This window comes from Coffea eugenioides, chromosome 7 (assembly GCF_003713205.1).
Source record: "Coffea eugenioides isolate CCC68of chromosome 7, Ceug_1.0, whole genome shotgun sequence".
NCBI classification, from domain to species: domain Eukaryota; kingdom Viridiplantae; phylum Streptophyta; class Magnoliopsida; order Gentianales; family Rubiaceae; genus Coffea; species Coffea eugenioides.
In genome coordinates, this window is record NC_040041.1 from 29,297,249 (window position 1) to 29,322,001 (window position 24,753).

Here is a 24,753-nt window from a genome sequence, read left to right on the forward strand (position 1 = left end):
TGATTTGATGAATGCCATTTGGATTATTTATATTTTATCATTAAAGTGGTGCCTTGACCTTTTTATTATTTTGGAGGGTAATTGAATAATTTCACTTCATTGGGGCGTCAATTCAAGGGAGGTACACTCTATCCCTCATTTGCACTACATTTGACCTTACGTGCTCCTACGTGTTATGTGAATATGCATGTCTACTTCGCTTTCCTTACCTCCTTGCATGCATTTACTTGTTTTTTTGCTTTTATTTTAAGTTTTATGGGGTATGTGTACACCTCTTGGCTTGTAATAGATAGGGCTCGGAGAGCATCTGGTCCATTTCCCCTTCCCCTTTATGCTTTTATGGGGTATGTGTACACCTCTTGGCTTGTAATAGATAGTGCTCGGAGAGCATCTGGTCCACTTCCCCTTCCCCTTGCTTGCTTGTTTTTGTTGCTACATGTTTAATTGCTTTATTAGGTTCTTGCATCTAGTTGAGCATGCTAAATGCTATGTGCTATGTGTTTACGAGTATTTTGGCATGTCTACTTGCTTTCATAGCCATGAATGAATGGAATGGATGAATGTACGTTTCCGCTAGTCCAACGCTAGTCGGAATTCATAGAATGGGCTAGTCCAACGCTAGACCCTTAGGGATTTCCCCTCATTAGCATATCATTTGCTTGTTCACTACATATCATGCATTTTTCCTTAGTTTTATCATCTGGCATGCTCCTCGAGCCCCTTTTCCCCTCATTTTAGGATTTTTGCATCTCATACTAGTTATAGGGTACATTTGCGTGAGAGTCCCCTTCCGATAAGGGAAACGAGCGAGTGTGGCTACTCGATAGCCTTAGCACGCTAGTTTCGCCTTCTAATCAAAGGGAAAATTGAGTCACAATTTAGGTCTCCCCGTACCCGTCTTGCTTGCATTCCCTAGGCTCGTGCATTCTCAATCCACTCTATCATCACACTTTCACTTTTGTCTCATTTGCACACGTGCACCTTTATATCCCTTCACTTGCACACGAACACTTTTTTGTCTCCACTTGCACACGAACCCTTTTATCTTCACTTGCACACGAACATTTTTATCTTCACTCGCACACGAGTACTTTCATCTACATTTGCACACCTTCACTCTTATCTTATTACTTTTATCATTTTTCTCACTTCACACAAACTCACACTTTCACATGGCATGCATCCCACTCATTTTTCACGTCATTTAGGTTTAGGTGTGACCTCTCCAAAAGGATCATTATTGGGCTTCACAATTAATGTGATTAGCACCACTCAACCTTTGAAGAGAAATTTCCCCCAATACCCCTAGGTCTAGGTTTTTGCATTCATATAGACATATCCAATATGCGATACATACCTTGGGTAGAAAACTAGGAAAGGTAAGGTTAAGTCGCGCAACTAGCCTTGGCTAGGTCAAAGGGGTGCCTTGGATTCTATCCTTGCCTTCCCCTTTGTCAAACGTGACCCCCGAACCTTTTTCTTTGGCTTACGTGGACTAGGAGTCGTTTTAAAAAGGGTTTTACTACTTTGTCTTTAAAAAACACTTTTTGGGTGACTTGGTACACCTCAAATCTATACCAAGTGGCGACTCCGTTTTCATATTTAAAAAACCCTTTTTAAAATTTCATTTGGCCAAATCGTCGCTTTCCAAAGTCCCATGGCCTTTTTACTTTTCATTTTGCACACGTTCACACCACACTACACACACACCACACATCATCATTCAAAAAGTGGGGCGCGACAATGCCAACAATCATTCCCTATGCCTAGGAAAGTTAACCAAAAATTATAAGAGTAAAACAATCACCGATATTCACCAAAGAGATGTTTTTGGACTCAACCACATTAACTTGATACACTTTTATTATTAAAATTTGGCAATAGCAGAAATAGAGGCAACAATCCGACATCAAACTTGGCAGTCATAGGAGAGCTAGACAGATAAATGACGGAAAGTAAACGAAAACTAGACAAATAACGAACTGAAAATAAAGGAAAAACTCCTAAAACCTAAAAACTACTAAAAACTAAAACCACAACTGATCTGATCACCCCCACACCTAAACAACACATTGCCCTCAATGTAGCAAATTAACATCCCAAGTAGGGGAGAGGGTAACAAAACTTCCCTGAAGTGGGGTCAAATTGGTGGGTGGTACCCAAATTGAGGTATAAGACCCGAATGCTGCCAAATTCTTTCTCGCGAACGTGACGCGGGCACGTCAAGAAGGCACGGAATGAGAAGCTTTCCTGGTTACTTGACGCGGGCACGTCAAGAGAGCAAGAACCCGTTCTGACGATTCTGATCATGTGCTCTCCATGCGTCAAGACGCGGGCGCGTCATGAGGGCAAGAACCCCTTCTTACGATTCTGACCGTGAGCTCTCCATAAGTCATGACGCGCCCGCTTCATGACAGAAGGACACCTACAAATCATCAGAAACGAAAATTGAAGCAAAAAATCAGTCAAATTCACGGAAAAACATGTTCAAACTATCAAACAAAATTGAACAAACAACTAAAAGAAATTGTGTTGCCTCCCAATGAGCGCCTTTCTTAAATATCTTTGGTTAGACATTATCATGTGTCGTTCATGGAGGATAAAATTTTGTTGCTCGTCTTAATGCTTCATCCTCTATGTAGTCCTGATAACCCTCATAAATAAAATAATCCTTGAGCACATGAGCTACGGGCTTCCATGGACTAGTAAATGGCACCAAACAAGTCGATGATAATTTGAATTCTCCATTCACTCCTCCCTCACTTGCATTTATTGGTTCAAGATATTTTGCCATCTCCATTCTAAACTTATTCCTGTCATGAAATTTCAAATTTTCTGGTATAATAAAATCAATTTCAGTAACAGGAGTTGAAGAATAGGAGTCAGGAAAATATTGATTAAGGGATGGAGAAGATATCACCGCATTTAGAGATTGTACACTGGATTCATTCACTTGGACGAATTGATATTGGGGTCTCATTTCTTGCACTTCACTTTCCTTTTCAACCGCATCTTTAGATCTGTTTCCTTGAAACTCTTGCAGTTCCATGTCATTTGGCTGGATAATTGCACTCTCATCTTCTTCAAGGTTGATATTGGTTTGTGAGGGCAATTCTTCAAGGTGAGAAGCTAATCGCGTTATCCTGGATGTCAATTGATTCATTTGATCCGCCATCGCTTGTAACTCCTGTTGAGATCGATATGAATTAGCAATTATTAATTCCATCATTTTTTCAAGAGACATACCTAACACGGAAGATGATTGTTGAGACTCTTGCTGTTGAAAATCCATTGGCCCGGTCGCATAATTAAAATTGGAATTATCCCACCATCCTTGATCATACCTGTTTGGGTAAGGGTCATACCACGTTTGAAATCGAGGTGAAAAATCTCCAAAAGTATCAATTGGAGAACTTAGATTATCTTGAAATGCGGGGCATGTGTCGGTTGAATAATTTGAGGCAAAATAAGTTTCACAATTTGCAACAGCCCATTGATCATTAGAAAAAACATGAGTCTCATAACCCCATTCAGAAATAAAATCCAGTATATCATCAAAATAAGGGATGTTAGCAGCCATAAACTTTAAAAAAAAAAATAAGAGAAAAAAAATAATAATAAAAAATGAAAACAAGATGAACTCTAAAGGAAACAAATTAATCTGGCACCAGTCTCCGGCAACGGCGCAAAAAATTGACAGGTTGTCAGCCTGTGCAATAATAAAAAGCTGCTCAAACTAAAAGTAATTTCTGTAGATAGTGGTAAGTAGGGTCGAATCCACAGGAACTGGAGGTAATTGTTTCTTTTCAAGTTCACAGTAACAAAGGGGGTGTTTTTGTGCAGAAAGTGACAATCAAAGAAATTCAAATAGAATTTAAGAAACTACTAAAAATTAAATAACAAATTACTAAAATCAAACGAGTGATAATTAAGGGTCTAGCCAAGAAATAACTTCAGCAATGGTTCACCTAATTGATCATCGATGCACAAGCCAATTCCAATTATTTACCAATAAATAGGTTATAACTGCCAAACAAGCGATGACGGTCAACCCCTCCTTACTGTGTCGGTGATTAAGGTACACCCATTAAACCCCTGCTCTAATTGAGAAATAATGCTAGGTACGCCCATAAGATTTAATTTTTCAATTGCCTTACGTATTTGAGGAGCCCTATTCCAACCAAATAACGCACTACCAGGGTTATTTCAGATTAGGCCGCATATCCCTCTGACACAAACCCAATCATGCCAGTTATCACTACTTTGAAACAATTAAACAATTACGGATTTACCGTCCCAATTGACAATAGATTATCAAGTTAACTAATTATCCGGATCCAAGACAATCAATTAATTAAATAATCATAAACACTGCAATCAAGGGATATGCGAATACCAATAAATAAATGAAAAAGATAAAATTAAATCGATCTCACAAGTTTAGACGAACCAAAGCCTCCATTGCTCCTTGACTAGAGTGGAGAAATTAGTTCATGTTTAATGAGAACAAAACATACGAAACTGAAGCAAAAGCTGCGGCCATTGTCCTGATTTGTTCCAGGCATATGCGGCAAGAGAACCACAAAGGACGAAAGGCTAAAGTCAAAAAGAAAAATTGCTACAGAGAATGATTTCTTTGCCTTCTTATGGCCTCTGACATACGAGAATTGAGGCTAAGCAAAAGCTTACCTAAGAAAAGTCAACAAAAGCCCCTTAAAGTAGTCCTCTCTAATTCCTATCTAAGTCTCCTCCAATGCCTCCAGCTGTGCGGCGGCTCCTACCAGCAAGAAGAAACCCTTCAGCCGTCCTTCCTTCGCAGAATTTACCAAAATGGGCGTAACATCTTCTTTTTCAAAAATGCCCCTGGGCCAAGCCCTGTTATTTGGACTCTTTTCTTGTTAAATTGGCACTTGTTATCATATTTTCGTTCTACTCCCTGAAATAAATGCAAAATACTAAAAGTGAGTAGAATCCAACAATTAATCCACATCGAATCAGGTAATAAGGGGAATTAATAATAAAATAACTGATAAAATTATAACCTATCAATTTCCCCCACACCTAAACCATGCTTGTCCTCAAGCATGAGAACAGGAAACAAGTACTAATATCTGACAATGGTCATTGCTCCATCTACCAAATTGCCAAGATGCCAGGAAAAACATATATCAAGCATCAGTGATCAAGATCCAACAAACATCACTCCGGTTAGCTTCTAAACCACAAACTCCTCTAATTTCGGGTTAACTAATCTAAGAAGGAGAAATGATCGCTCAACATTATCAACAAATGATCCAACCATTAACCAAAATCTCAACATTAAGTGCATAAATCGGCATGCTGACTTCCATCATCCACTAACACAACTTCACTTTTGTTTTTTTTCTTTTTATGTTTTCTAATTTCTTTTCTCTTTTTCTTTCTCTTTTTTCACTTTTTTTTTCTTTTTTTTTTGCTTTTCTCAATACTAACAAAAGACTTAGTCGCAAGCCATTGGAGCCTTTTGACGCGAACTCTGACATTTGTCAGATGAAAGAGCCCGGTTACTCAGCTTCTATCGCCATGTGACCACGTACTCATAGCAATTACTACTTTTTGATGCGAGAATCGACACTTTTGGTGAAGATCCCCGGTTACTCGATAGTAAAGACTAGCGGAGTATAGTCAACTCTTATTCACAGCCAAATAACACAAAAACTCAAAATAACACAAAAATCAAAAGAGAATTTATATCAGTTAGCCTCATTTTCAAACATGGAGAGCTGAGGTTAATAACCGGACCAATTCACATGAAAATGCCAACAATCATTCCCTATGCCTAGGAAAGTTAACCAAAAATTATAAGAGTAAAACAATCACCGATATTCACCAAAGAGATGTTTTTGGACTCAACCACATTAACTTGATACACTTTTATTATTAAAATTTGGCAACACCAGAAATAGAGGCAACAATCCGACATCAAACTTGGCAGTCATAGGAGAGCCAGACAGATAAATGACGGAAAGTATACGAAAACTAGAAAAATAACGAACTGAAAATAAAGGAAAAACACCTAAAAACTAAAAACTACTAAAAACTAAAACCACAACTGATCTGATCCCCCCCACACCTAAACAATACACTGCCTTCAATGTAGTAAATTAACATCACAAGTTGGGGAGAGGTTAACAAAACTTCCCTGAAGTGGGGTCAAATTGGTGGGTGGTACCCAAATTGAGGCATAAGACCCGAATGCTGCCAAATTCCTTCTCATGAACGTGACGCGGGCACGTCAAGAAGGCACGGAATGAGAAGCTTTCCTGGTTACTTGACGCGGGCACGTCAAGAGAGCAAGAACCCGTTCTGACAATTCTGATCATGAGCTCTCCATGCGTCATGACGCGGGCGCGTCATGAGGGCAAGAACCCCTTCTGATTATTTTGACCGTGAGCTCTCCATAAGTCATGACGCGGGCGCGTCATGACAGAAGGACACCTACAAATCATCAAAAATGAAAATTGAAGCAAAAAATCAGTCAAATTCACGAAAAAACATGTTCAAACTATCAAACAAAATTGAAAAAACAACTAAAAGAAATTGTGTTGCCTCCCAATGAGCGCCTTTCTTTAATATCTTTGGCTAGACATTATCATGTGTTGTTCATGGATGATAAAATTTTGCGGCTTGTCTTAATGCTTCATCCTCTATGTAGTCCTGATAACCCTCATAAATAAAATAATTCTTGAGCACACGAGCTACGGGCTTCCATGGACTAGTAAATGGCACCAAACAAGTCGATGATAATTTGAATTCTCCATTCACTCCTCCCTCACTTGCATTTATTGGTTCAAGATATTTTGCCATCTCCATTCTTAACTTATTCCTGTCATAAAATTTCAAATTTTCTGGTATAATAAAATCAATTTCAGTAACAGGAGTTGAAGAATAGGAGTCAGGAAAATATTGATTAAGGGATGGAGAAGATATCACCGCATTTAGAGATTGTACACTGGATTCATTCACTTGGACGAATTGATATTGGGGTCTCATTTCTTGCACTTCACTTTCCTTTTCAACCGCATCTTTAGATCTGTTTCCTTGAAACTCTTGCAGTTCCATGTCATTTGGCTGGATAATTGCACTCTCATCTTCTTCAAGGTTGATATTGGTTTGTGAGGGCAATTCTTCAAGGTGAGAAGCTAATCGCGTTATCCTGGATGTCAATTGATTCATTTGATCCGCCATCGCTTGTAACTCCTGTTGAGATCGATATGAATTAGCAATTTGTAATTCCATCATTTTTTCAAGAGACATACCTGACACGGAAGATGATTGTTGAGACTCTTGCTGTTGAAAATCCATTGGCCCGGTCGCATAATTAAAATTGGAATTATCCCACCATCCTTGATCATACCTGTTTGGGGAAGGGTCATACCACGTTTGAAATCGAGGTGAAAAATCTCCAAAAGTATCAATTGGAGAATTTAGATTATCTTGAAATGCGGGGCATGTGTCGGTTGAATAACTTGAGGCAAAATAAGTTTCACAATTTGGAACAGCCCATTGATCATTAGAAAAAACATGAGTCTCATAACCTATTCAGAAATAAAATCCAGTATATCATCAAAATAAGGGATGTTAGCGGCCATAAACTATAAAAAAAAATAAGGGAAAAAAAATAATAATAAAAAATGAAAACAAGATGAACTCAAAAGGAAACAAATTAATCTGGCACCAGTCTCCGGCAACGGCGACAAAAATTGACAGGTTGTCAGCCTGTGCAATAATAAAAACCTGCTCAAACTAAAAGTAATTTCTGTAGATAGTGGTAAGTAGGGTCGAATCCACAGGAACTGGAGGTAATTGTTTCTTTTCAAGTTCACAGTAACAAAGGGGGTGTTTTTGTGCAGAAAGTGACAATCAAAGAAATTCAAATAAAATTTAAGAAACTACTAAAAATTAAATAACAAATTACTAAAATCAAACGAGTGATAATTAAGGGTCTAGCCAAGAAATAACTTCAGCAATGGTTCACCTAATTGATCATCGATGGACAAGCCAATTCCAATTATTTACCAATAAATAGGTTATAACTGCCAAACAAGCGATGACAGTCAACCCCTCCTTACTGTGTCGGTGATTAAGGTACAACCGTTAATCACTGCTCTAATTGAGAAATAATGCTAGGTACGCCCATAAGATTTAATTTTCCAATTGCCTTACGTATTAGAGGAGTCCTATTCCAACCAAATAACGCACTACCAGGGTTATTTCAGATTAGGCCGCATATCCCTCCGAGGGCAATTCTTCCAAGTGAGAATCTAATCGCGTTATCCTGGATGTCAATTGATTCATTTGATCCGCCATCGCTTGTAACTCCTGTTGAGATCGATATGAATTAGCCATTAGTAATTCCATCATTTTTTCAAGAGACATACCTGACACGGAAGATGATTATTGAGACTCTTGCTGTTGAAAATCCATTGGCCCGGTCGCATAATTAAAATTGGAATTATCCCACCATCCTTGATCATACCTGTTTGGGTAAGGGTCAAACCACGTTTGAAATCGAGGTGAAAAATCTCCAAAAGTATCAATTGGAGAACTTAGATTATCTTGAAATGCAGGGCTTATGTCGGTTGAATAACTTGAGGCAAAATAAGTTTCACAATTTGCAACAGCCCATTGATTATTAGAAAAAACATGAGTCTCATAACCCCATTCAGAAATAAAATCCAGTATATCATCAAAATAAGGATGTTAGCAGCCATAAACTATAAAAAAAATAAGAGAAAAAAAAATAATAATAAAGAATGAAAACAAGATGAATTTAAAAAGAAACAAATTAATCTGGCACCAGTCTCCGGCAACGGCGCCAAAAATTGACAGGTTGTCAGCTTGTGCAATAATAAAAACCTGTTCAAACTAAAAGTAATTTCTGTAGATAGCGGTAAGTAGGGTCGAATCCACAGGAACTGGAGGTAATTGTTTCTTTTCAAGTTCACAGTAACAAAGGGGGTGTTTTTGTGGAGAAATCGACAATCAAAGAAATTCAAATAAAATTTAAGAAACTACTAAAAATTAAATGACAAATTACTAAATTCAAACGAGTGATAATTAAGGGTCTAGCCAAAAAATAACTTAAGCAATGGTTCACCTAATTGATCATCGATGCACAAGCCAATTCCAATTATTTACCAATAAATAGGTTATAACTGCCAAACAAGCGATGACAGTCAACCCCTCCTTACTGTGTCAGTGATTAAGGTACACCCGTTAATCTCTGCTCTAATTGAGAAATAATGCTAGGTACGCCCATAAGATTTAATTTTCCAATTGCCTTACGTATTAGAGGAGCCCTATTCTAACCAAATAACGCACTACCAGGGTTATTTCAGATTAGGCCGCATATCCCTCTGACACAAACCCAATCATGCCAGTTATCACTATTTTGAGACAATTAAACAATTACGGATTTACCGTTCCGATTGACAATAGATTATCAAGTTAACTAATTATCCGGATCCAAGACAATCAATTAATTAAATAATCATAAACACTGCAATCAAGGGATATGCGAATACCAATAAATAAAAGAAAAAGATAAAATTAAATCGATCTCACAAGTTTAGACGAACCAAAGCCTCCATTGCTCCTTGACTAGAGTGGAGAAATTAGTTCATGTTTAATGAGAACAAAACATACGAAACTGAAGCAAAAGCTGCGGCCATTGTCCTGATTGTTCCAGGCATATGCGGCAAGAGAACCACAAAGGACGAAAGGCTAAAGTCAAAAAGAAAAATTGCTACAGAGAATGATTTCTTTGCCTTCTTATGGCCTCTGACATACGAGAATTGAGGCTAAGCAAAAGCTTACCTAAGAAAAGTCAACAAAAGCCCCTTAAAGTAGTCCTCTCTAATTCCTATCTAAGTCTCCTCCAATGCCTCCAGCTGTGCGGCGGCTCCTACCAGCAAGAAGAAACCCTTCAGCCGTCCTTCCTTCGCAGAATTTACCAAAATGGGCGTAACATCTTCTTTTCCAAAAATGCCCCTGGGCCAAGCCCTGTTATTTGGACTCTTTTCTTGTTAAATTGGCACTTATTATCATATTTTCGTTCTACTCCCTGAAATAAATGCAAAATACTAAAAGTGAGTAGAATCCAACAATTAATCCACATCGGATCAGGTAATAAGGGGAATTAATAATAAAATAACTGATAAAATTATAACCTATCAATTCCCCCCACACCTAAACCATGCTTGTCCTCAAGCATGAGAACAGGAAACAAGTACTAATATCTTACAATGATCATTGCTCCATCTACCAAATTGCCAAGATGCCAGGAAAAACATATATCAAGCATCAGTGATCAAGATCCAACAAACATCACTCCGGTTAGCTTCTAAACCACAAACTCCTCTAATTTCGGGTTAACTAATCTAAGAAGGAGAAATGATCGCTCAACATTATCAACAAATGATCCAACCATTAACCAAAATCTCAACATTAAGTGCATAAATCGGCATGCTGACTTCCATCATCCACTAACACAACTTCACTTTTGTTTTTTTCCTTTTTATGTTTTCTAATTTCTTTTCTCTTTTTCTTTTCTCTTTTTTCTCTTTTTTTTCTTTTATTTTTTGCTTTTCTCAATAGTAACAAAAGACTTAGTCGCTAGCCATTGGAGTCTTTTGACGCGAACTCTGACATTTGTCAGATGAAAGAGCCCGGTTACTCAGCTTCTATCGCCATGTGACCACGTACTCATAGCAATTACTACTTTTTGATGCGAGAATCGACACTTTTGGTGAAAATCCCCGGTTACTCGATAGTAAAGACTAGCGGAGTATAGTCAACTCTTATTCACAGCCAAATAACACAAAAACTCAAATAACACAAAAATTAAAAGAGAATTTAAATCAGTTAGCCTCATTTTCAAACATGGAGAGCTGAGGTTAATAACCGGACCAATTCACATGAAAATGCCAACAATCATTCCCTATGCCTAGGAAAGTTAAACAAAAATTATAAGAGTAAAACAATAACCGATATTCACCAAAGAGATGTTTTTGGACTCAACCACATTAACTTAATACACTTTTATTATTAAAATTTGGCAATAGCAGAAATAGAGGCAACAATCCGACATCAAACTTGGCAGTCAAAGGAGAGCTAGACAGATAAATGACGGAAAGTAAACAAAAACTAGACAAATAACGAACTGAAAATAAAGGAAAAACACCTAAAAACTAAAAACTAGTAAAAACTAAAACCACAACTGATCTGATCCCCCCCACACCTAAACAATACACTGCCCTCAATGTAGCAAATTAACATCACAAGTAGGGGAGAGGTTAACAAAACTTCCCTGAAATGGGGTCAAATTGGTGGGTGGTACCCAAATTGAGGCATAAGACCCGAATGCTGCCAAATTCTTTCTCGCGAACGTGACGCGGGCACGTCAAGAAGGCACGGAATGAGAAGCTTTCCTGGTTACTTGACGCGGGCACGTCAAGAGAGCAAGAACCCGTTCTGACGATTCTGATCATGAGCTCTCCATGCGTCATGACGCGGGCGCGTCATGAGGGCAAGAACCCCTTCTGACGATTTTGACCGTGAGCTCCCGCGTCATGACAGAAGGACACCTACAAATCATCAAAAACGAAAATTGAAGCAAAAAATCAGTCAAATTCACGAAAAAACATGTTCAAACTCTCAAACAAAATTGGACAAACAACTAAAAGAAATTGTGTTGCCTCCCAATGAGCGCCTTTCTTTAATATCTTTGGCTAGACATTATCATGTGTTGTTCATGGAGGATAAAATTTTGTGGCTCGTCTTAATGCTTCATCCTCTATGTAGTCCTGATAACCCTCATAAATAAAATAATTCTTCAGCACACGAGCTACGGGCTTCCATGGACTAGTAAATGGCACCAAACAAGTCGATGATAATTTGAATTCTCCATTCACTCCTCCCTCACTTGCATTTATTGGTTCAAGATATTTTGCCATCTCCATTCTTAACTTATTCCTGTCATAAAATTTCAAATTTTCTGGTATAATAAAATCAATTTCAGTAACAGGAGTTGAAGAATAGGAGTCAGGAAAATATTGATTAAGGGATGGAGAAGATATCACCGCATTAGAGATTGTACACTGGATTCATTCACTTGGACGAATTGATATTGGGGTCTCATTTCTTGCACTTCACTTTCCTTTTCAACCGCATCTTTAGATCTGTTTCCTTGAAACTCTTGCAATTCCATGTCATTTGGCTGGATAATTGCACTCTCATCTTCTTCAAGGTTGATATTGGTTTGTGAGAGCAATTCTTCAAGGTGAGAAGCTAATCGCGTTATCCTGGATGTCAATTGATTCATTTGATCCGCCATCGCTTGTAACTCCTGTTGAGATCGATATGAATGAGCAATTAGTAATTCCATCATTTTTTCAAGAGACATACCTGACACGAAAGATGATTGTTGAGACTCTTGCTGTTGAAAATCCATTGGCCCGGTCGCATAATTAAAATTGGAATTATCCCACCATCCTTGATCATACCTGTTTGGGTAAGGGTCATACCACGTTTGAAATCGAGGTGAAAAATCTCCAAAAGTATCAATTGGAGAACTTAGATTATCTTGAAATGCGGGGCATGTGTCGGTTGAATAACTTGAGGCAAAATAAGTTTCACAATTTGGAACAGCCCATTGATCATTAGAAAAAACATGAGTCTCATAACCCCATTCAGAAATAAAATCCAGTATATCATCAAAATAAGGGATGTTAGCAGCCATAAACTATAAAAAAAAATAAGAGAAAAAAAATAATAATAAAAAATGAAAACATGATGAACTCAAAAGGAAAAAAATTAATCTGGCACCAGTCTCCGGCAACGGCGCCAAAAATCGACAGGTTGTCAGCCTGTGCAATAATAAAAACCTGCTCAAACTAAAAGTAATTTCTGTAGATAGTGGTAAGTAGGGTCGAATCCACAGGAACTGGAGGTAATTGTTTCTTTTCAAGTTCACAGTAACAAAGGGGGTGTTTTTGTGCAGAAAGTGACAATCAAAGAAATTCAAATAAAATTTAAGAAACTACTAAAAATTAAATAACAAATTACTAAAATCAAACGAGTGATAATTAAGGGTCTAGCCAAGAAATAACTTCAACAATGGTTCACCTAATTGATCATCGATGGACAAGCCAATTCCAATTATTTACCAATAAATAGGTTATAACTGCCAAACAAGCGATGACAGTCAACCCCTCCTTACTGTGTCGGTGATTAAGGTACACCCGTTAATCACTGCTCTAATTGAGAAATAATGCTAGGTACGCCCATAAGATTTAATTTTCCAATTGCCTTACGTATTAGAGGAGTCCTATTTCAACCAAATAACGCACTACCAGGGTTATTTCAGATTAGGCCGCATATCCCTCTGAGGGCAATTCTTCCAAGTGAGAATCTAATCGCGTTATCCAGGATGTCAATTGATTCATTTGATCCGCCATCGCTTGTAACTCCTGTTGAGATCGATATGAATTAGCCATTAGTAATTCCATCATTTTTTCAAGAGACATACCTGACACGGAAGATGATTATTGAGACTCTTGCTGTTGAAAATCCATTGGCCCGGTCGCATAATTAAAATTGGAATTATCCCACCATCCTTGATCATACCTGTTTGGGTAAGGGTCATACCACGTTTGAAATCGAGGTGAAAAATCTCCAAAAGTATCAATTGGAGAACTTAGATTATCTTGAAATGCAGGGCATATGTCGGTTGAATAACTTGAGGCAAAATAAGTTTCACAATTTGCAACAGCCCATTGATTATTAGAAAAAACATGAGTCTCATAACCCCATTCAGAAATAAAATCCAGTATATCATCAAAATAAGGATGTTAGCAGCCATAAACTATAAAAAAAAATAAGAGAAAAAAAAATAATAATAAAAAATGAAAACAAGATGAATTTAAAAAGAAACAAATTAATCTGGCACCAGTCTCCGGCAACGGCGCCAAAAATTGGCAGGTTGTCAGCCTGTGCAATAATAAAAACCTGTTCAAACTAAAAGTAATTTCTGTAGATAGTGGTAAGTAGGGTCGAATCCACAGGAACTGGAGGTAATTGTTTCTTTTCAAGTTCACAGTAACAAAGGGGGTGTTTTTGTGCAGAAATTGACAATCAAAGAAATTCAAATAAAATTTAAGAAACTACTAAAAATTAAATGACAAATTACTAAAATCAAACGAGTGATAATTAAGGGTCTAGCCAAAAAATAACTTCAGCGATGGTTCACCTAATTGATCATCGATGCACAAGCCAATTCCAATTATTTACCAATAAATAGGTTATAACTGCCAAACAAGCGATGACAGTCAACCCCTCCTTACTGTGTCGGTGATTAAGGTACACCCGTTAATCTCTGCTCTAATTGAGAAATAATGCTAGGTACGCCCATAAGATTTAATTTTCCAATTGCCTTACGTATTAGAGGAGCCCTATTCTAACCAAATAACGCACTACCAGGGTTATTTCAGATTCGGCCGCATATCCCTCTGACACAAACCCAATCATGCCAGTTATCACTATTTTGAGACAATTAAACAATTACGGATTTACCGTTCCAATTGACAATAGATTATCAAGTTAACTAATTATCCGGATCCAAGACAATCAATTAATTAAATAATCATAAACACTGCAATCAAGGGATATGCGAATACCAATAAATAAAAGAAAAAGATAAAATTAAATCGATCTCACAAGTTTAGACCAACCAAAGCCTCCATTGCTCCTTGACTAGAGTGGAGAAATTAGTTCATGTTTAATGAGAACAAAACATACGAAACTGAAGCAAAAGCTGCGGCCATTGTCCTGATTGTTCCAGGCATATGCGGCAAGAGAACCACAAAGGACGAAAGGCTAAAGTCAAAAAGAAAAATTGCTACAGAGAATGATTTCTTTGCCTTCTTATGGCCTCCGACATACGAGAATTGAGGCTAAGCAAAAGCTTACCTAAGAAAAGTCAACAAAAGCCCCTTAAAGTAGTCCTCTCTAATTCCTATCTAAGTCTCCTCTAATGCCTCCAGCTGTGCGGCGGCTCCTACCAGCAAGAAGAAACCCTTCAGCCGTCCTTCCTTCGCAGAATTTACCAAAATGGGCGTAACATCTTCTTTTCCAAAAATGCCCCTGGGCCAAGCCCTGTTATTTGGACTCTTTTCTTGTTAAATTGGCACTTATTATCATATTTTCGTTCTACTCCCTGAAATAAATGCAAAATACTAAAAGTGAGTAGAATCCAACAATTAATCCACATCGGATCAGGTAATAAGGGGAATTAATAATAAAATAACTGATAAAATTATAACCTATCAATTCCCCCCACACCTAAACCATGCTTGTCCTCAAGCATGAGAACAGGAAACAAGTACTAATATCTGACAATGGTCATTGCTCCATCTACCAAATTGCCAAGATGCTAGGAAAAACATATATCAAGCATCAGTGATCAAGATCCAACAAACATCACTCCGGTTAGCTTCTAAACCACAAACTCCTCTAATTTCGGGTTAACTAATCTAAGAAGGAGAAATGATCGCTCAACATTATCAACAAATGATCCAACCATTAACCAAAATCTCAACATTAAGTGCATAAATCGGCATGCTGACTTCCATCATCCATTAACACAACTTCACTTTTGTTTTTTTCCTTTTTATGTTTTCTAATTTCTTTTCTCTTTTTTTTTCTCTTTTTTGTGAGAACCCGTAAAACCCTAATTATTTTCCTAGGGTTTATTACCCCTTAATTGCATATATTTTTGCATTTTCGGGCTTAGAAATATCTTCTGGTAGATGTTATGCGTAATTATAGTTTTTAGATGATTTTTCTAGTATTGGAGAGTTTTTAGAAAATTAAGAGTAAATAGTGGACGTGGGACCCACTAGTGCGAAAAGTTCGGAAAAATTCGGCCAATAAGGTTAAGTTTCGGATACTGTGTAAAATTTATCGGGTGTTAAGAGATAAGTAGAATGTGTGAAGTGATTGATGTGAGAGGGAAAAAGAAAGATAAGAAGGCATTAATGAGTGTGACAAGTGTCACAATATGATTGGTTGGACCTTATGGTTTACTATTCACATTTTTTACTTTTGACCAAAATTAGTTAATATCTCCAAAAATTCACAAAATTCACCATTTTCTTACCTTGTGTTGGCCGGCCCTCTCTCTTGCAAGAAGGAAGAAAGTTCATCAAATTTCAAGCTTCCATCTCACTCAATCTTCCACAAACAAGAGCTTAGACTAGATTTCACTCCATAAAAACCTTTCTTCTAGTGCTAATAAGTGTATTAGTGAAGTTGATTGGAAGAGCTAAGGTGTCCACAATCCCTATCTCTCTTGATTTCTTGGTAAGTGATGCTTGAACACCCTACTACATCTAATGATGCTTATGTTTGGCTTAGAAGTGGCTAAAGTGATGGATTATATGATTTATTTCTTGGTTTGGCTTGATTTGGTGAAGTTTTCCATTTTATGATGAATTTTCTGGTTTCATATGATCTTGATGGTGTGGTTGTTTTTGATGGTTGGTAATAAGGGGCTTTGACTCTAGTAGGTTTGAATTGATGATTAATGCAATCAATTTTGGTTTTGGAATGAAATGTGAAAAGTTAGGGTTCATGAACCCCTAATCTGTCCGAAATTTTAGGTCATAGATAGAGGCCGAATTGGACTTTGTTCAAAACATGAAAGTTGTAGGTATTGATGAGTTTGTAGTGCCTACAAAAGTTCAGGGCATTTGGAGTAGTATAGAGTGAGTTATGCCGTTTTTACTGTTGCTGTTTTTGGTGAACAGAATGTCCGAACTGCGATAGTAATTGTCTGTTTTGACTGGAATTGGTTTGGATTCTGTTGTTGGTGTCTTATGATGAAATGTATCTGGATATCTTAGCTATCATAGGACTTTGGAATTTGGGCATTTGGACCTGTATAGACTGAGTTGTGTTCATTACAGTTTTGTGTGTTTTGCAAACCTGTTTTGGTAATGCTGGCTTAGTTTTGTCACATTTGACCTAGTTGTGCTAGGAACTGGACTGAGTGGCCTTCTACATTGTTGTAGCCCTGTTTCATAGCTTCGAAACGGTGGGTCTTACACCCCCATCCGATAACCGTAGTGAATTTGACGCCATTACCGCATAATAAGGGCAAAACAGTTTTTCTATTCGGGGCCAAGGCTAGTGCTACTTCTAATTTCTGGTTTGCTTATGATGCTTGTTTATGTATATGAAACCCTATTGGGTTGTGATTAGTGTTGATTCATGACTCGTTATCGAGTCTTATGGTAATTGTTTACTTGTTCTAGGAGGAAACGGTGGTGCACGACGTTCGTTTAACGACGGTGCATGAAACATCATTTTTTCGATTGGTGAGTATACTACTCACTTGGATTTATAATGTGGCTTTGCTCTATGTGATTGTGATGCCTTGAAGGCTTGTTTGACTATTGGAAATGATTAGGGTGAGGGTGTACTTAACCGCCCTCATTCCTTTTATCCTTGTGACCGATTGTTTACCGTTTTACTGTATTACTGTACTGCTATATGAATTCTTGGATTTCATTCATGGAAATTGTTTGGGTGTTGGTTGGACGAGTATCCAACGGCCCTACTGTACTGAGCTCGACCCCGTTGGCATTCAATTGAATCGAGCCAGCGAGGGCTTGGTCGTGAAAATTGACTCGCCACGGGGACTGAAATGGGAATCTTGTGGTAATGAGACCCTTGGTTCCGGTGTACTCGAGTATCACCTAATGTTACTGCTTGGAGTGCGGGCCCGGTTGGGGAATGTTGGGTGGAAGGAATGGAAGTGAAGAGAGGTCTACGGTTTGGTACTTTTAATATTGACGGAGGGTCAATTGAGTTAGATCAAGCATGTAGCGTGGAAATGGGCTCTTGAGAGCCGACCGTATCCTTTTACTGAATTGTTTTACTTCTTATTTGAATATTTGCAATGAACGATTATGCTTAAGTGATCTGGGTTGATTGTGTGATAGTTGCTCACTGAGCTTTAGCTCACACCATTCCATTTGTTTTCCTTACAGGAAAATAAGCACTTTTGGAAGCTCATACTTGTTGGTTGCCAAATTGAGCCTTGTATATGTCTCTTTTGTAGCTCTTTGCATGAAACCCTAATGTGTATTGGGTTCATTGTTTGAATGGCAAACCGAATATGTGTATCCCTTATGTATCGCTTTTGACATGCCAATGTGGTTGTAAATGTTGAATTGCTATGTATTAAGGTTTGGTGGGATCTCGGATTCCACTATTCCAGGCATGATTCATCGTATTCATTTTCCTTCGTATTTTGTTATTTTGGTTCTTGCGGCTTGTTCGAGCGCGCTTTTATTTTCCCGAAACGTTCTAGATCACGTGTAACTGCCCGTAGTCCTGGCGAGAGCTGGGCAGGCAGTCCGCTAACCCCTTTGGTTCGCCTTAGGGGAAGGTGGGGCTGTCACATTTTTTCTCTTTTTTTTCTTTTATTTTTTGCTTTTCTCAATAGTAACAAAAGACTTAGTCACTAGCCATTGGAGCCTTTTGACGCGAACTCTGACATTTGTCAGATGAAAGAGCCCGGTTACTCAGCTTCTATCGCCATGTGACCACGTACTCATAGCAATTATACTTTTTGATGCGAGAATCGACACTTTTGGTGAAAATCCCCGGTTACTCGATAGTAAAGACTAGCGGAGTATAGTCAACTCTTATTCACAGCCAAATAACACAAAAACTCAAAATAACACAAAAATTAAAAGAGAATTTATATCAGTTAGCCTCATTTTCAAACATGGAGAGCTAAGGTTAATAACCGGACCAATTCACATGAAAATGCCAACAATCATTCCCTATGCCTAGGAAAGTTAAACAAAAATTATAAGAGTAAAACAATCACCGATATTCACCAAAGAGATGTTTTTGGACTCAACCACATTAACTTGATACACTTTTATTATTAAAATTTGGCAATAGCAGAAATAGAGGCAACAATCCGACATCAAACTTGGCAGTCATAGGAGAGCTAGACAGATAAATGACGGAAAGTAAACAAAAACTAGACAAATAACGAACTGAAAATAAAGGAAAAACACCTAAAAACTAAAAACTAGTAAAAACTAAAACCACAACTGATCTGATCCCCCCCACACCTAAACAATACACTGCCCTCAATGTAGCAAATTAACATCACAAGTAGGGGAGAGGTTAACAAAACTTCCCTGAAGTGGGGTCAAATTGGTGGGTGGTACCCAAATTGAGGCATAAGACCCGAATGCTGCCAAATTCTTTCTCGCGAACGTGACGCGGGCACGTCAAGAAGGCACGGAATGAGAAGCTTTCCTGGTTACTTGACGCGGGCACGTCAAGAGAGCAAGAACCCGTTCTGACGATTCTGATCATGAGCTCTCCATGCGTCATGACGCGGGCGCGTCATGAGGGCAAGAACCCCTTCTGACGATTTTGACCGTGAGCTCCCGCGTCATGACAGAAGGACACCTACAAATCATCAAAAACGAAAATTGAAGCAAAAAATCAGTCAAATTCACGAAAAAACATGTTCAAACTATCAAACAAAATTGGACAAACAACTAAAAGAAATTGTGTTGCCTCCCAATGAGCGCCTTTCTTTAATATCTTTGGCTAGACATTATCATGTGTTGTTCATGGAGGATAAAATTTTGTGGCTCGTCTTAATGCTTCATCCTCTATGTAGTCCTGATAACCCTCATAAATAAAATAATTCTTGAGCACACGAGCTACGGGCTTCCATGGACTAGTAAATGGCACCAAACAAGTCGATGATAATTTGAATTCTCCATTCACTCCTCCCTCACTTGCATTTATTGGTTCAAGATATTTTGCCATCTCCATTCTTAACTTATTCCTGTCATAAAATTTCAAATTTTCTGGTATAATAAAATCAATTTCAGTAACAGGAGTTGAAGAATAGGAGTCAGGAAAATATTGATTAAGGGATGGAGAAGATATCACCGCATTAGAGATTGTACACTGGATTCATTCACTTGGACGAATTGATATTGGGGTCTCATTTCTTGCACTTCACTTTCCTTTTCAACCGCATCTTTAGATCTGTTTCCTTGAAACTCTTGCAATTCCATGTCATTTGGCTGGATAATTGCACTCTCATCTTCTTCAAGGTTGATATTGGTTTGTGAGAGCAATTCTTCAAGGTGAGAAGCTAATCGCGTTATCCTGGATGTCAATTGATTCATTTGATCCGCCATCGCTTGTAACTCCTGTTGAGATCGATATGAATGAGCAATTAGTAATTCCATCATTTTTTCAAGAGACATACCTGACACGAAAGATGATTGTTGAGACTCTTGCTGTTGAAAATCCATTGGCCCGGTCGCATAATTAAAATTGGAATTATCCCACCATCCTTGATCATACCTGTTTGGGTAAGGGTCATACCACGTTTGAAATCGAGGTAAAAAATCTCCAAAAGTATCAATTGGAGAACTTAGATTATCTTGAAATGCGGGGCATGTGTCGGTTGAATAACTTGAGGCAAAATAAGTTTCACAATTTGGAACAGCCCATTGATCATTAGAAAAAACATGAGTCTCATAACCCCATTCAGAAATAAAATCCAGTATATCATCAAAATAAGGGATGTTAGCAGCCATAAACTATAAAAAAAAATAAGAGAAAAAAAATAATAATAAAAAATGAAAACAAGATGAACTCAAAAGGAAAAAAATTAATCTGGCACCAGTCTCCGGCAACGGCGCCAAAAATCGACAGGTTGTCAGCCTGTGCAATAATAAAAACCTGCTCAAACTAAAAGTAATTTCTGTAGATAGTGGTAAGTAGGGTCGAATCCACAGGAACTGGAGGTAATTGTTTCTTTTCAAGTTCACAGTAACAAAGGGGGTGTTTTTGTGCAGAAAGTGACAATCAAAGAAATTCAAATAAAATTTAAGAAACTACTAAAAATTAAATAACAAATTACTAAAATCAAACGAGTGATAATTAAGGGTCTAGCCAAGAAATAACTTCAGCAATGGTTCACCTAATTGATCATCGATGGACAAGCCAATTCCAATTATTTACCAATAAATAGGTTATAACTGCCAAACAAGCGATGACAGTCAACCCCTCCTTACTGTGTCGGTGATTAAGGTACACCCGTTAATCACTGCTCTAATTGAGAAATAATGCTAGGTACGCCCATAAGATTTAATTTTCCAATTGCCTTACGTATTAGAGGAGTCCTATTCCAACCAAATAACGCACTACCAGGGTTATTTCAGATTAGGCCGCATATCCCTCTGAGGGCAATTCTTCCAAGTGAGAATCTAATCGCGTTATCCTGGATGTCAATTGATTCATTTGATCCGCCATCGCTTGTAACTCCTGTTGAGATCGATATGAATTAGCCATTAGTAATTCCATCATTTTTTCAAGAGACATACCTGACACGGAAGATGATTATTGAGACTCTTGCTGTTGAAAATCCATTGGCCCGGTCGCATAATTAAAATTGGAATTATCCCACCATCCTTGATCATACCTGTTTGGGTAAGGGTCATACCACGTTTGAAATCGAGGTGAAAAATCTCCAAAAGTATCAATTGGAGAACTTAGATTATCTTGAAATGCAGGGCATATGTCGGTTGAATAACTTGAGGCAAAATAAGTTTCACAATTTGCAACAGCCCATTGATTATTAGAAAAAACATGAGTCTCATAACCCCATTCAGAAATAAAATCCAGTATATCATCAAAATAAGGATGTTAGCAGCCATAAACTATAAAAAAAAATAAGAGAAAAAAAAATAATAATAAAAAATGAAAACAAGATGAATTTAAAAAGAAACAAATTAATCTGGCACCAGTCTCCGGCAACGGCGCCAAAAATTGGCAGGTTGTCAGCCTGTGCAATAATAAAAACCTGTTCAAACTAAAAGTAATTTCTGTAGATAGTGGTAAGTAGGGTCGAATCCACAGGAACTGGAGGTAATTGTTTCTTTTCAAGTTCACAGTAACAAAGGGGGTGTTTTTGTGCAGAAATTGACAATCAAAGAAATTCAAATAAAATTTAAGAAACTACTAAAAATTAAATGACAAATTACTAAAATCAAACGAGTGATAATTAAGGGTCTAGCCAAAAAATAACTTCAGTAATGGTTGACAGGTGCCGAACCTGTGCAATAATAAGTACCTACTCGAGAAAAATACAGATTTTGTATATAGCGGTGAGTGGGATCGAATCCACAGGGACTAGGGATAATTCGTTTCTTCTAGAGTCCAAGGTATGGGGGTTTTGGATTAAATGCTAACTAAATAAATTAAATGCAGAAAATAAATAAAAGAAATAATTATTGGAGAAACTCTAGCCAAGGGTACACTTCAGAAATGGTTCAGGCACTGATCATTGATTCACAGATAATTCCACATTTATTAATAGATTAGTTATAGTTGTCATGCACGCGATAAACAACCAACCCTTCCTTAATTTCTCGATAGCTAAGGTACGACCGTTAACTATTTCTCTAACCCAAAAACACCCCTAGGTACGACCGTAGGATTTAATTTCTAGATTGCATTAATAATTAGAAAGGCCCAATCCTAACTAACAAACACGCTACGAGGGTTTGTTTAAGTTAGATCGTATGTTCCCCTGTCATAAATCCAATTACGCCAGTTGCTACTGAGATAGGGATAACGAACAATTACGGATTCAATTACCCCCTATTTAGCAAAATAACCTATATGAATAATTAAATATTGCGCATCTATTCAATCACTCACACGAGCTATAGCAATTAAAAGCAGGAAACATATAAATACCAATAAATTAAGGAAGCAATTAAAATAAATTAGATCTCACAGTAATTGTTGAACCAAATCTTTAGTTGTCCCCTTGACTAGCCGTAGGAGGTTAGTCCTCCATTAATGGAGAACAACCATGCGAAAGAGCTAAGAAAAGAAAAAAAAACTATGCTAAAAGCCTAAACTAAAAACTATTGATTGATTTCACCTCCTCTACGTTTCTCCCTTTTTAAAGCCAAAAGAAAGTCTAATGCTATCTCTAGTGGTCCCCACTGAATTGAGAGTCCAATTCCATTTCACAAGCATTGTACGATTCTTTCTCATTTTAAAGTCCAAAAGGAATGATGACTCCAAATGCTCTTATCCCGTGGTCCCCGCCGAGATTGAGAGTCAAACAAACTCAAAAGAAAAGCCTGCCGAATTACTCCTTGTTTCCTAATGTTCCTAGGACTCCTTGTACCAGCCTTCTCATCATCAGCTCAAAAGGGAAGCCGTTTGTTTGATCTCTTGTGGGCCACGTTGAGGGAGCCTTGCAGAAGACTCCCATATGTGCAGTAATTTGCTCAGAAAATCCCTCCTTTTTTGTAGTTTCTGTTTCATTCCCTGAAATTAAGTCCAGATACCAAATATAAGTAAATATTACGAATTAAAACAGTATTTGGCAAGGACAAAGGGGAAATTAACAATAAAATAACCAACAATTAACACCCTATCAATTCCCCCCACACCTAAATCATGCTTGCCCTCAAGCATAAGAACAGCAATTGAACACCAAAATTTGACAATGGCTATTGCTCTAACTATCATATTGCCAAGATACCCAGAAAAACATATATCAAGCATCACAGTTAAGATCCAAGAAAAATCACTCCGGTTAGCTTCCCAACCACCAATTTTTCCAATTTAAAGCAAACTAATCTAAGAAAAAGGAATGGTTGCTCACATTTATCAGCAAATGGTCCAACTATTAACCAAAATCTCGACATTAAAATCACAAACTGGCAAGCTGACTTATTCACATACTAACCCAATCTTTATTTTATTTTTTCCTTTTTTTTTTTGAATAACAAAAGACTTAGTCTATAGCCCTTAGAGCCTTTTGACGCGAACTCCAACATTTGATAGATGGAGGAGCCCGGTTACTCAGCTCTAATTGCTACGGGACCACGCACTCATAGTAACTACTACCTTTTGACGCGAGAATCGACACTTTAGGTGAAGATCCCCGGTTACTCAGTAGTAACAACTAGTGGAGTACAGTCACCTCTTATTTATGATAACATACCACAATAACTAGAAAATATCACAAAAATAACAGCAGCCAGCCTCAAATTTCCAAACATGGAGAACTAAAATTAATAATTGGACCAATTCACATGAAAAATGCCAACAATCATTCCCTATGCCTAGAAAAGTTAACCAAAAATTGAAAAAGTTAAGCAATTATTGATATTCACCAAAGAGATGTTCCTGAACTCAACCACATCAACTTGATACCTTTTTATTAATAACACTTAGCAATAGCAGAATTAGAGACAACAATCCAACATCAAACTTGGTATTCAAATAAAAAACTGACCACTAGGAAGAAAGAAAAGGAAATAAACGAAAAATAGAACAAATAACAACGAAAATAAAGGAAAAGAAAAAAAATTAAAAGCTGAACACCAGAAATACTAGATGTACCACAGCTCTCCCCCCCACACCTAAATCCGACATTGTCCTCAATGGAGATCATAAAGTAAAGAAACCGAATAGGATAACTACACTTCCCTGAATACGTGGTGGAAGGTCTCGGGCGGCTATGGAATAGGTGGGAACGGTGGAGTGAAAATGGTGCTACGGTAGTGCGCGGCAGTGAAAGATTGTAGAGGGAAGGAGAGCTCCGACGTGCGTCTTGATCCAGGCGAA